Raw genomic sequence first — 14,562 nt, 5'->3', positions numbered from 1 at the left:
ACGATCCCGAATTTCGGCTGGTGAAACGTTGCGGATAGGTAGGGACGATGGAGTTGGTAGGAGTGGAGGAAGAGTATTCGGTTTAAGATTGGTTGAATTGGTTAGGGAGATTTGCGGGTTAGTAGCGTTTGTGGTGTTGTGGGAAGTATTAGTGGAGCTACGAGGCCAGCTTTTATTATGGCTGGGGTTATCATCTAACCGAGCTTCATACGCTTGAGCCATAGCAAACGCTTCCATCAATGTCGGTGGACGATGGAACTGTAACTCCCGTCGCAAATTTCTCTTAAGTCCCGTGATGAAAAAACTAATTAGTAACGGTTCCGAGATTCCAGTGACCTTGTTCATCAAATTCTCAAATTGTGCCTGAAATTCAGCGACAGAGCTTGTTTGGGTGAGCTTGGACAAATCACCTTCGACGTCCTCATAGGTTGAGGGGCCAAAACGAAGACGAACGGCCTCCTTGAAAATCGGCCCCGACGATAGAAGGTCATTACGCATGGCCCACTAAAATCAGCCAGCGGCGCGTCCCTCTAAGTGGAAGGAAATAATTTGAAGACAGACGACTTCCGGCGTGTCGTGAAAGTTGAAGAAAGCCTCAATTTTGAATAACCAATCAGTTACGTTTGTCCCATCAAAGTGAGGGACACTGAGCTTGAGAGATCGAGATGCTGGGCCATTAACTCCAGGAGGTGGTGGTGGATTTCCTGTGCGAAGAGACGCCATCTTTGACTCGACTTTGAGTAGATGGTTGTGAAGGGTCGAATGGATGGAATCTGTGTGTGATTCGAGAGACGACTGAAGCAGGGATCGGAAAGCAGTGGCTTGGGCGTCGAGTTTGGATTGAAGGGCGTTCATAATATCATTAGGGTCCATAATGAAAGCACCAATGATACACTCTGGATTATATCAGAATGAAAAGAAGGGCACTCTTCGAGTGAGTGTCGACTCCGAGAGAGAAAAGTGAAGAGAAATTGAGAAAGAAAGAGAATCCTTATTTTATTCCACATAACCAAATGGTTCACTGTTACACTATTTATAGCTAGACTTGGCAACGACTTGCATAAACTTAGGAAAAGAAAATAACAGAATATCAAATAGAAACATAAAAATAGGGAGGTTTCAACTACTTGCACACATAATCCCTCAAATACCCTGGTTTCTTGGATTGCCTCTTTCCTAATATTGGGCTTTCCTCTATTGGCTCTTCCATGTCAGTTTCACTCTCTTTATTGGGCTTTTCTATTTCTTGGGCTGTAGTGTGATTTCCTTGTGTCGTATCAAAAACCATTAAATCAACGTACATTGGTGCTAAATAATTCTTATGATTTTTAGTCAAGTAATAAAAAATTTGAATTTAAAATTTAAAATATAATTTTTTTATCTATAAGGTCACAAACCCAAATCCCTTTAAATTAAATGATAGTTACTTTACAACTAAATCAATTGTTGTTAATATTTATAATGATAAATATATAACTTAATAATTTAGAATAAACATTTACTTATTTCAAATAACACAAAATACATATTTATTTATTTTAAATAGGCCTAATTACAGTTTTGGTCTCCTATTTTCCTTGATTCACAAAATTAATTTTTTATTTTAAATTTAAACAATTTTATTTCTCTATTTTAAATTTAAACAATTGTGTTCTTTCTATTTTAAACTTAAACAGTTTTGATAAAACTAACTATGTTTTTGTTTTATAAATAACAAGTTACTTGATAAACATAACAAATCATTATATATAAACGTATTATTGACTTTTATAGATAAAAATGCACTCCATCCGCTCGACAATGAATAACTCATTTAACTATTTCACACATATATAAAAAAAATGTATAAAAAGAAGAATAATATTTTTACTATAGTATAAAAAATGTATAAAAATAAAGGAGAATAATATTTTTACTATAGTATAAAAAATGTATAAAAATAAAGGAGAATAATATTTTTACTATAGTATTCCTTCTTATGTATTGGAATGATGAATTTTTATAAATTAGATAATAGAATTAAAAAAATATATTAAAAATTAAAATGAATTATCTATTTTGCGACATTATTTTATTTTAAAGAGTTCACTCTCATTATGAAACAGATGAAATAAGCTAAAAAAATCCGAATGTGATATTAATATAAATCATAAAAATTATCTATCAACAATAATAATGTAGTGGTAATGACATAGAATAGAATATGAGTCTTCATTTTCACTCTTATAATTAAGATGGTGATGGTTTCAGTCTCATTGGTCGAGAGTAATTTTTTGATCTTTTCCAAAAGCAGCATAGTATCTAACATCTATGTCTCTTTTGGTTTCATTTGAAGATAATTATTAATGAGAAATTAACAACAACATATTTTGCTTTACCAACACAGTCCAAAAAACAAAACACGAGCTTACAGTCATACAGTGTCTCTTGTCAACATGTATAGCATAAGTTTCATTTTTAATATCAGGTTTTCATCTTCTGTTGCCGTTAATTTCTATGTCTTTTTAAACCTCAATATTCAATTCTACATTTAAATTTTGCTCACCATTGAAAACCCATTTGAATCTAGTAACACGTTTTATTCAAACGATTTGACATTTGTTGAATATATGCCTTTTCCTTGAATGCCCTTTAACTATTTGTTGAAATGTTTCTTCCAACTGTTTCTATAGACTTGAAAACTCTGGTCCATTTTGTGGTCACTTCTAGGAAGTGGAGTTGTACAGTTACAATTTTTGGTGTAGGGAACCGTAAATACATATGAATTCACTTTCTAAATGTATAGAATGTTGAGTGTCACACATTAGATAGTATTCTCTGACCTTTTACAAGTTGAGAGCAATGTACTTCCAAAATAAAACTGCTCAAAATAGATCAGAAACTGTTGAAATGTAACACATGATTACCGCAAAATGTTTGTAAGTTTCTATTGTATTCTATGAGTTCAGTTTTTTACTGTAAGGAAAGTAGTGATCTAGTGGCATAAAAAACTTTGAGGTTATTGCAGCAAACAGCTGACGTTCTTTCCCGTATCAAAATTAGGAGATAGGTTCAAAAAGACAACTTCTTGGCTTTGACAGAAGCCCCAATTTCAGTTAGTATAACAGTAACAAGAAAAATACAGAAAAAAAAAAAATGTAAGCACAATGGTTAAGTCCTAGACATTACCCCTGGCCAAGGAAATGGGAGCATAGATAGAAATCAAAGTGCATTATTAATCTTAGCATTTTTGAGCTTGCTTTGCTTTATCTAAGTGGTTTTTGATGCATAGTTTGATTTGCCTATTGCATATATCTCACAGTAGAATGTTGATAACATTCTGATTTGAGTATTTTTTTTCTTCAATCTAGATCTGAATACATAATGAGATCCTATTGGATCTGGGATATCAGAAATAAATCTTATCATCTACTTGTTTAGTGATGTCATATGGGGAAAATAAGAGCTATGTACTTCAATTTTTCCCCTAAAACAATTGTGCCAACTAAGTTATTTACAATGTAAATCTGTTAATATCAGGGCATTTGGTCTAGTGGTATGATTCTTGCTTTGGGTGCAAGAGGTCCCGAGTTCGATTCTCGGAATGCCCCCTTTTTTATTGTTTTGAGGTTGTGGAAGTTGTTTAAACGTAACCACACGTGTTAGCTATTGTGTATGCCATTTAAACTACCTGAAGCAAATTCTCGGAATGCCCCCTTTTTTATTGTTTTGAAGTTGTGGAAGTTGTTTAAACGTAACCACACGTGTTAGCTATTGTGTATGCCATTTAAACTACCTGAAGCAAACACTCGTTGCATCAGCGTCTGAGAAATTTAGCATATGTCAAAGCCCTGCCTTTAATAATCTTATTTTGTCACAATATTTTCTGCTGAGTTTTGAAATCGGATTAGTAATAAAATTATTGCCACAAAAACATAGGAAAATAATGCTTTAGCTTGTTACTTGGTCCTATTTACAATTTATGTGTATTTCCTATTTTGATTTATGAAGGATCCTTCAGTTTAACTAAGGCCCCATGAGCAATCTTGCTTCAAGGTGCTATACTCATTGACTGTGAGAACTATTCAAACTGGCTTGACCTCTTTCCCTCTCTCTGCTGATGTAGCATACTCTTTGGAACTCAAGAATAAAAGAGGGGAAAATGAACAATCTTGTGGCATACTCAATTTTTATGCATTCTGTCATGTTATTTTCCATAAGTAAAATGAATAAAAGAGTGACGCCGTTAGGAACCCAAAATTTGATTCCAAAAAAAAAACACTTTTATTAAGAATTAAAATAGAATACGAGAGAATAAGAGTTCTCCCTTCACAAAAGAGAATATTCTCCTCTTTATACAAATAGTCATATAACAACTTCAACTAACTAACTTCGATAACAAATCTTAACTGCTCTAACTACTCTAATTAACTACTATTCTATACCCTAACAATATACCCCTCCTCGAAACAACTTTTTCCTGATGGTTGACATCTATCATATTCTTTTTGAATGTGTAATACTTGGTAACATGCATTGGCTTCCAGTTTTCCTTCAATATATTCATTAAACTTGAAGTACTGCCCCTCTCTTGCAGCATGTTTCCATTAAGATTATTATCACCTGTATCCCACCAATGTAGTAAGGAGTAAGAGCTGACACCCTCTTTCAATATAACAATATCAACCCGAGTCCCACTGTTGAAAACATACATACCCATTCTCATTTGAAGTGCAGGCTTCTTGTAACTTGGTTAACTTGTTAAGTGTTTGGAGTGACTGAACAACCCACCTTGAAGAGGAATAAAGCCACTATTATAGTGTTGTGTTTGGGTGATTCCGCTGTAATATAGGCCTGGCTCAGTAGGCCCAAATGTTGACTCCCAAAATGAACTTGTGTTGTGTTGCAAACTCATTCTTCTGCTCTTTCCGCATGTTCAAAAGATCCATCCTTGCTCAGAACTTCAATGTAGCCCCAGACCCATGCATGGGGTACACTTGAGTTTTGTTGTTGGTTACAACTGTTTGAATTGTCACACAATCATGTGCCCCTCATTTTGTGTTTCCGCCCCAAGTTCGTGCAACAGAGGCAAGTTTAAAAGTCACACCACTTGCCAAATCTGCTTCAATCGTTACTATTGTCTCTGCGCAGCCACATACAAAACAACCATAAACGGCTTCTGTTGGCAACTTTGCAATCCCACCTTCAACAGAGGTTAATCTTCACAGATGAACGCTAATGCTGTTTCGTCTTCCCACGGTCTCATGACTAGTGTAAGCTGACTGCAAGTCAATGATTCTGATTTTGCCGCAAGTTTATCGGTATTTGTCAGCTTTGGCAGTGGTGGAAGAGCAAAGCTTCAGCGGAGATTTCTGCGTGACCAGTTCTCTCATTATTCTGCTCCCTGTTGCTTATGTTTGATTCCACGACTTTGGTTAAATTGGGACTCTCGCGACATGATCTTCATCCTTCAACTCCAACGACTTTCTTACAAGAAGATATACATCCCACAATCTTGACAACTTCATTACTGGTGTGTTATGGAGCTTTGAGTTACTGTGGCCGCTCTACATCATTACCCATTTCTTGTTTCTTCTCTACTATCTTCACCAATTACTTCACTTCACCTATGCAGTTTTTCCTCTCCTTTTGCATTTCTTGCTTCACAACACGGTTATTATAGCTTGCTCTGAATTTCAAACCAGATTTGACGAAAATGGCACCCAGATTAAATTTAGGTCCTCTTGACACCAAGAACTATACCTACACATGGCTTCTCCCTCCATGCTCATAAAAGCCCATCGCAATTGATCAAGTTCGTGAGCTTCTTGCACCTCAAAAATCTTTTTAGCCCTTGCAAGCCCCCAATCGGATCTTTCCCTGCAAAAGTTGGCAAGTTCACCCTTTGTGATGCCTCCATCTCGAACAACACTGGCACTGCTCGAACGGAAGGTCGGACCAGCTGTTAGGAACTTAATAATTGAACTCCAAAGAAAACACTTGTATTAGCCTATTAGGAATTAAGATATAATAGGATAGGATCTCAAGGGCTTCCCCTTCACTAAAGAGAAATAGAGAATACTCTCTCCTCAAGGGGGTTTTGCCATCATAATGGAGTTGCTACTGTATTTACAAATGGTTTTAATATTCAATAATGATCAAGTCTACAATGTATTCTCCTATTTATAAAAATATGCATCATAGAGGGAATCAATTGCATCCTTTGATTTCCACCCAAGACGTTACAAATTTTAAACTTGATCCTTTTTTTTCCTCTTGTTTTAATAAATTTCATTTAAGATTATCTAAGCAATACCTAACAGAAAAGGTGAAAGTGTTGTATAATCATTTGATTTAAAAAAAAATCCTTTATTTTCTTCAGAATGTACATCCACTGATGTTGTTTTGTTTCACTTTCACATGTGCAGTGAGTGCAGTGAACTGAAATCCATCAATGAGAGAGAAGTTTCTTGTTTCATGATGTCATATAAAAACTCAACCAACATTGACTCAGTTATTAATTGGTTTTAAACATTCTAAAGCAAAGAACTGAAGCTCTCAACTTTTGTCCTATGAATCTATTTGAATGGTGCATTGCAGATTGATAATAAGGTCATTGATATGCTGGTTTACATCTGAGTCTTGTAAACTATGCTGAGATATTCTTTTGATAAGGATTTGAATTAACAATTGGGTTTATTCATAAGAATTTGAATAAAAAATTGTGTTACCTAATACCTACCAGTATTATATATAAGTCAAACATGACAGCTTCCAGATCTTAAAAACCTGATGCTTATTGATTCACCTAATCAATTAATTTGTCAACCTTGTCAGCTTCAAGATCAGCAACAATAACACAGTTTTTTGGTATTTAACTAAAATATAGAAAAGGGGCATTCCGAGAATTGAACTCGGGACCTCTCGCACCCTAAGCGAGAATCATACCACTAGACCAAATGCCCTTATATGAAAATTTTTGTTAGTAAATGCCTAAATTAGTCAGTTCAGGCAATTATTTTAGACAAAAATTGAATTTAGACCACTTATTTTTACCACATGTCCTCATTACATTGGTAGCATACACATTTTAATTGTATTGCCACTTTTACATTTCCATTATTATTATACACAAGTTCACTGTGGAAATTAAGAAAAAATGGCTAATCCATCTAAAATTGTCACAATATTATACAACAATCAACTTTTATAAGGTGAAGTTGACTATATGAAACAAAAGTCATCATAATGGTATAGCTTATAACATAAATCATATATATATATAGCCAAAATATGGTCCTTTATGCAGTTCTTAATAGTTTTGTTGGTGATTTTTCATGGCGTTTCTCCTTTCTATAGCAATTGTGCCACCAAGCATATGATATATTCTCCTTTCTATAGAGTTTATAGATTTCCTCTACAAGTGTTCAATCCACTTAAATCGATGTTTAACCTGTTATCTACAATATGTGCTAGTTTGCTACCCAAACTCTCTCTTTAATGCTATTATTCCTAATCCTATCTCATCTCTAATGCTAGTTTGACTAATCAAGTGCATCATCCTCGTGTACCTCAATCCTGCTACAGTACTACACTGAGTATTTTTTTTTGGCTTTTTACCTCCAATACTTCATTTCAAACAACAATGCAACCTTTTTACATTATTATTAAACGAAAATATTTGTCATTCTGTTAGGACATAAGTTTCGACTAATACATTATTCATGTATTACACAGTATTCATCTCAAGGCATTCACATGCAGTCCCTGAAGCCTAATTGTTATTTAATCAATACACAAGAAAACAAGTCAAGCTTGTCAGTTTCCATATCTTTAACAAATATAAAAGTAAATCTGTTGCTTAGTCATATTGAGTTAAACAGTTAACAATCGTAACCTTCCAGAGCTTCAAAACAATAAAAAAGAAAAAGGGGCATTCCGAGAATCGAACTCGGGACCTCTCGCACCCAAAGCGAGAATCATACCACTAGACCAAATGCCCTCATATGTAAAGTTTTAGTTTGTAAATAACTTAGTTGGGACAATTGTTTTGGGGGAAAAATGAAGTACATACTTCTTATTTTAAACATATGTCATCACTATACAAGTGGAAGACAAGATTTATTTCTAAGATCAACATCCAATAGGATCTCATTATGTATTTTGATCAAGACTGAATAAAAAAACAATGAAATTCCTCAAACATGGGTAATGTCTAGGTCTTAACCATTGCGGTTACCGTATTTTTCATGTTATTGTTATATACACTAAAATCAGAGCTTCTATCAAAGCCAAGAAGCTGCCTTTTTAAGCCTTTCCTTTTAATTTTGCTAAAGGAAGGAAACTCATATATTAACTGCAATAACCTCAAAGTTTATCATGCCATTGGTTCTCGTCTTTTCTTAAGGTAAAAAGGAATTCATTGAATACAATGGAAACATACAAACATCTTGTTGTGACTATGTGTGACATTTCAACCGTTGGAAGCCCTACTACAACCAGGGAATTATCCTTAGTGGCTTGAAAGAAGAAAATCAGAGAAGACACGAAACTACTTAGGAAAGAAGTGTTAGCAGCAATGATGATGAAAATGGTGCAGATTATTTTAAGGGAATCAAACTCTATTCAAAGAAAACGGCTTACCAGGAAAGATAGGAGTAATGTGACGGGTTCATCCTTCTTCCAGGACAGCTAGATATGAAGGAAACAACCAGGTTCAAGGTCAGAAAAGAAGTGTAGGAAGTAACTCAGATAGAGGCAGCTCAAGTAATGTGCAATGGTAGAATTGGGGGAGCTAGAACACTATCGGGAGCTGAGTTGTAAGGTAAAAGGGAACATGGCCTTTGTTTTAGTCTTTTGGATGTGATGAGAAAAAGGAGGTAAGTGACTCACCAGAGCACATGGAGGCACATAGCTGGAGTACAAGTTTGTATATTTTCATTGTATATGGTGCCAGATGGACCTTGGGTTCTTGATATTTGTGGAGGAGGAGTAACAATGGAAGGAAAAGGTGAGGGTTTTGGTTGACAATAAGAGCATTTCATAACTTCTTAGATGGCAAGCTGGTCCGACAATTAAACTCAACAGTTCAAGAAATCCCCAAGTATTGTGTGGTACTGGGGTTGGACTCAAAACCAGTCAATATGCAGTTGTAAAATTTGCGGGGTTCAGCAGGATTTTTCATGTTTGAACTAGTAAGGACAGAGGTTTTGTTACAAGTGGAATGATTGGCTGGCTAAGTTGAGGGAGATCAGAGCTAATTTCAAAGAATTACATCTGTTGATGGATTGGAGGAACAGCTGACATGAATAGTATTGAGAGAATCAACTATAGCTGAATCAGCTGCTTCCTTCAAACCGGACAAATTCTCAGTACCTATAATTGAGCTAGAGGGAGCAACACTTTTCTAACAACGACAACAACCAAATGGATCAACTTTGGCCATAATGTTCTATCCAGGACAATGCTTTTATCCAAATTGTTAATCTCAAGATCTTTCTTAATATCTTCTCTTATAGTTTTTCTAAGTCTTCCTGTACCTCTAGCTATTTGACTCCTCTCCAACGGAAGGAGAAACATTAATTGAAGTTTCTTATGGTTATTCAATAATTCTTGTTTTCATTGATTTTCTTTATCTGATCAATTCTGAATCAAATTTAGAAACACTTCACTATTGAAAAATAAATAGTATTGTTAACATTAGGTCAACTACGGAATTAGAATCTATTTTGAGTTGTTTTAATTTTGAAAGTCTTACATTGCTCTAAACTATTAAGACCATATTATGATATTACTATCTCCTGCCATGTGTGACTCTCAACATTCTATACATTTAGAAAGTGAACTCATGTATATTTACAGTGCCCTGTGTACCAAAAACAGAAAACACACTAGAATATTCAAATCTACACAAACAGTTGGAAGAAACATTTTAACAAACAGTTAAAGAGCATTCGAGATAAAGCCATATATTCAATTGAAGATGTACGTGATTTTGAAGTGAAAAGGTGAAGTTGTGGAAGAAGAAGAAGAATAACCTGATGTAGCGATTGAAAGCTCTCCCTAATATGCATGTATCCGTGTTAACAACAGACACTGTAACCTAGAATTTTATTTTACTTTTTTTTCTCATTGTAGTTATACTTTTTAATTGCAAAAAACCATCTGTTTTTTAAAAAATATCTACTTTAGTCCTTAAAAATAACACAAGACATTGAGAAAAATAAACACAACTTTTAATCAATAAAAAAAATTATAATAAATTAGTTTCTAATTAAACGGATTATGATGAGCCGGTGATATAGATACGATTGCTTCGATCTCAGTTATGATGTTACAGGATGGACCTATATGATTACACTATAACGTTCAAGTCAGTTCAAGATTTAAGGTGAGAGTAATAAAAAGTGAAAATCAGATAATGTATCTTGCTTTCGGTGTGATTATACTTTAGGTCAAGTGGAGGAGATTTGAGACGAATTGGGCTTTAGCCATTTGTGCCTTTGACCGGCCCAGAACCGTTGCCTCAAAGGCTATTTCGGGCATTAAGGTAGTCAGGGAAATCTTAAGTGATTTTTTCGGCCTCTAAGCTGTTGTCTGGTGTGAGATAGAATTGAAACACTTGGAATCAACTAAGGAAGTAGTGGGAAACAAGTGCATTAAATGCAATTCCACCATTGAAACGTTTTAGAGTCTTTTCCTAAAATGTGTGCTGATGAGACATGTTAGAACATGACATGGCTTATAGTGCACTCAAGTTTGTGTGTATTCCCTAAGAGAAGTTCATTCGTTGATCTTGTAACTCCTCTCTAGTTGATATAAGTTGTTTAACTTCAACTGCCTTCGCGTATAAATACGAGAAGTTCGGCGCTTTGGAAAACTTTTCGCAATCCTCAACATTCAAGCTTATTAATAGTCAATTTGTTGAGAAACACCTTCATATTTTCTTTCCCGGGAGAATTTCTTCATTCATTTTGTTTTGTCGCTTTTACATACCTAGGTATCACCCTGAACACAAGCTTTTTCTTCAGCATTTCTTGTTTTCAAGTCTTGATGAGTGATAGTGTCGTCAACCTAGTGAGTAATTCTGGAAGGGATAGTTCTTCTTCTACGAGAATTTTGATGCAAGTAAGAAGACAAACATCAAATTGGATAATAACAAATCCATTGTGGAAGAAGGAATGGGACATGCGACTATACAAAGGAAGGATGGTAAGGAAGAAGTTATCAAAAATATGTTGCTTGTTCCAGACATGCAATGCAATTTGCTAAGTTAATGGAATTTGGTGCAAAAGGGGTTTTTACTAGTCGTGGATAATGATTGTCTAAATCTCTTTAATCACAAAAGAAGATTGATCCTAAAATCTTTTTTGTCAAAAACTCTAATCTTCAAGGTATGCATCCAAAACTTTGAACTAAGATGTCTTGCTACAACATCTCATGAACATGAAGTTGAGTTATGGCACAAGAGGTATGGCCATTTGAGTTACAAAAACCTAACCCAATTTAGTTTAAAATGGATGGTGGTTGAAGTCCCTAAGGTACAAATACCTGAAAGCTCATGAACAAATGCTTGAGGGGAAAGCAACCTAGACTAGTGTAACGCCCCGGATTTTCATCCAAGATATGACTTAGAAATGATTAAAATATTTTTTTAAATCAAATAAAAGGTTATGAAATTAATCAAACTTTATGACCATCCAAATTCATAAACGGAAAAATCACCGCATTTCTAGTTCTTTCAAAGGAAAGTAAATAAATAAAGAATTTGAAATATAAAACGATCAAACTATAAAATACTACAATGTTTTTATTTTGAAAACCCATCCTTCCTCGCAATCACGCATCAAGCAAGCATCAATAACTTTGGAACTCCACATTCGTACCTAAAATGTTGTTGTAAGGGTCAGTTACTCATGTCAAAAATAAACTAAACAAGAGTTAAAAACTAGAAAAATATTGATACTCATCTCATGTCCAAGAGAACTAAATAAACGAAAAATTCACCAAAGTTATTAATATAGAAATGTAACCATAACCGAAAGCATACGAAGTAATTAACTCGAGATTAACCGCACCAACAACAACAACCACAAAGAATTAGATGAAAATATGCATGCTCTTAAACTATATGATCCGGATATTTCAGCCCGCCACTAAGGCACCACAAAGAATTCATCTCATATCAATGAGGAAAATAACCCGCCACTAAGGCACCACACAGAAATGCATATGTCATGCCAAACAAGATGAATAATATAATTACCCGCCACTGAGGCATCCACACAGAAGTTCTACCCGCCACTAAGGCACCACAAATTCAAAATAATATTTATTATGCCTTTTCACAAAATAGAAAATACACCATAACCAAATATCATATAGAGATAACATCCATCGCTAATAACAGGCACACTTACATATGTCATACTATATATATAACCTATTTGCTCTAACTCTCTAACTTATTAGATACTGTAATACACTATACATCAACTTCATATATTGTATTATTATTACTCCTACACTATGATTTTATAACTTTAATCCAATACAGCTTCATCCTATTGCATGTACGCATACGCCACACCGCAAGTAAATCATCATAGCCAATTTAACACACACATCATAAGCTCATATGACACAACTCACAATTAGTTATTGGCAATTTTAGATCCACAATGTACAACCACCAAATAGCCAGGGATTATGTAATGAAAATTATATAATTAAAGAGAAACCGAACATAATCGTATATTAATTATAACACTTATATACAATATTATTTCTTAGTCTTACATACTCGATTTTGATTATACAATAACCCTAACAAAGTATATATTAGTCTATAAAACATGAAAATTATGCATATAATATTTAGCTAATTCCTAACTCGAGTCTAGTTTAGAGTTGAATGAGAAAAAGCCCTTACCTTAACGTGTGTCCCTCTGAATTGAAAATAGCCCTACGATATGATTACTCCAACAACAACTTTAAAAAGCACTCTCAGGAACGATACCGGAACAAAATTGAAGAATTATTGATGTTACAAGGCTCACCGGCGATTAGAAAATATTTTCTGAGATTTTTGATTCTGTAAGGGTTTGTACGTGAAGCCTAAGAGAGTTTAAAGATGGGAGTTGAGAGAAAGTGGGGAAACTGAATAACTACACGTAGTAAAATAGTCGAGGAACTAGTCAACTTAATTATAGGAATGGAGGAAATTACTTAACCTAATTACCTTTATTTATTATTATTATAATTATTATAAAAAAATTAATAACTAAATCATACTTTTATAAACCCCACGTTTCATTCTTTTTACTCTTTCTTTTTTTTTTTTCTTTTTTTTTTTAACTCCACCTCACCACTCTTATTATTATATAAAATATATTTATTTAAAATATTAACATTAAAATTATTTAACTATAACAATAATAGAATCATATATATAACAATATTAATTATTAAATATAATCAATATATTTATAAAATTAACTAAATAAAGAAGATATAAAAATAAATAAATAAAAAAATTTTAATATTTCTAAGTTATCAGAATAATTATACTAGGGGATGGAAACAAATAATTAAAATAGATTGATAATAATAATTAATTAAAATATAACTATACACATAAAATAAATTATTTACAAAATAGAATTAGTAAAACGATAAATCTATTGCATATAAAATATCGGGATGTTACATTCTTACCCCCTTAAAATAGTTTCGTCCTCGAAACTGAAAATTCTAAAATATTTGAATATAACTTCTTCAACACATAAAGTCAAGCGATAATAAAATCAATATTTATATAATGCAAAATTAAAATATTATACCACATAAATAAAATTGTTATAATAAAATATAAGTCTTAGACTTTACATTCTTACTTCCTATATATCCTCAAAATTAGAAGGTTGAGTTAAATCAAGAAAACATTTGAAAAAACCTCCCGTAGAATTATTCAACTCCTTTTATATAAATACACAATTGAAAACTATATATATATTTTTTTTGTATAAATTTATGCAAACGGTTCATTTAAGCTCTTAACACTAATCAAATAATATAATGTCACACTTTTCCTAAATATATACTTCAAGTAAACTAAAGTTTTTTTTTTCATTAAAATTAAAATTACAGATTCTAAAATATGAAAACAAGTACTCAATAACAAACATTTTTATATTTACAACTATAAAACATAAACACAATAACAAACACATAAATTATAAAATTACAAATCAAAGCATATTATGACTACAAATAAATAACTTTTGATCCTCCTAGAAATAGCGAGAAAAATAATAGCAAGTCTAAAAACAAGGACATCAAAACATTAGCATATAATTCAAAGCAAACGTCACACACACTCATCCCAACCCAAAATATTTGTCCGAGGATTATTGCTCTGATACCAATTGTAACGCCCCGGATTTTCATCCAAGATATGACTTAGAAATGATTAAAATATTTTTTTAAATCAAATAAAAGGTTATGAAATTAATCAAACTTTATGACCATCCAAATTCATAAACGGAAAAATCACCGCATTTCTAGTTCTTTCAAAGGAAAGTA

At 33.3% G+C, this 14,562-nt stretch overlaps 3 non-coding genes across 3 annotated transcripts; 1 reads left to right on the top strand and 2 right to left on the bottom strand.

The window, feature by feature from the left end:
• Window positions 1-3,518: 3,518 nt before the first annotated feature.
• On the top strand, window positions 3,519-3,590 carry TRNAP-UGG (transfer RNA proline (anticodon UGG)). The gene has a single exon. It is a non-coding gene; the product is annotated as a tRNA-Pro (tRNA).
• A 3,282-nt stretch (window positions 3,591-6,872) lies between these two features.
• On the bottom strand, window positions 6,873-6,944 carry TRNAP-AGG (transfer RNA proline (anticodon AGG)). Its single transcript has one exon. It is a non-coding gene; the product is annotated as a tRNA-Pro (tRNA).
• A 965-nt stretch (window positions 6,945-7,909) lies between these two features.
• TRNAP-UGG (transfer RNA proline (anticodon UGG)) lies at window positions 7,910-7,981 on the bottom strand. The gene has a single exon. It is a non-coding gene; the product is annotated as a tRNA-Pro (tRNA).
• Between the last annotated feature and the right edge of the window lie 6,581 nt (window positions 7,982-14,562).

This window comes from Vicia villosa, linkage group LG1, assembly GCF_029867415.1.
Source record: "Vicia villosa cultivar HV-30 ecotype Madison, WI linkage group LG1, Vvil1.0, whole genome shotgun sequence".
In the NCBI taxonomy this organism is placed as follows: domain Eukaryota; kingdom Viridiplantae; phylum Streptophyta; class Magnoliopsida; order Fabales; family Fabaceae; genus Vicia; species Vicia villosa.
The sequence above is the reverse complement of the archived record's forward strand: the minus strand, read 5'-3'. Positions and strand labels throughout refer to the sequence as shown.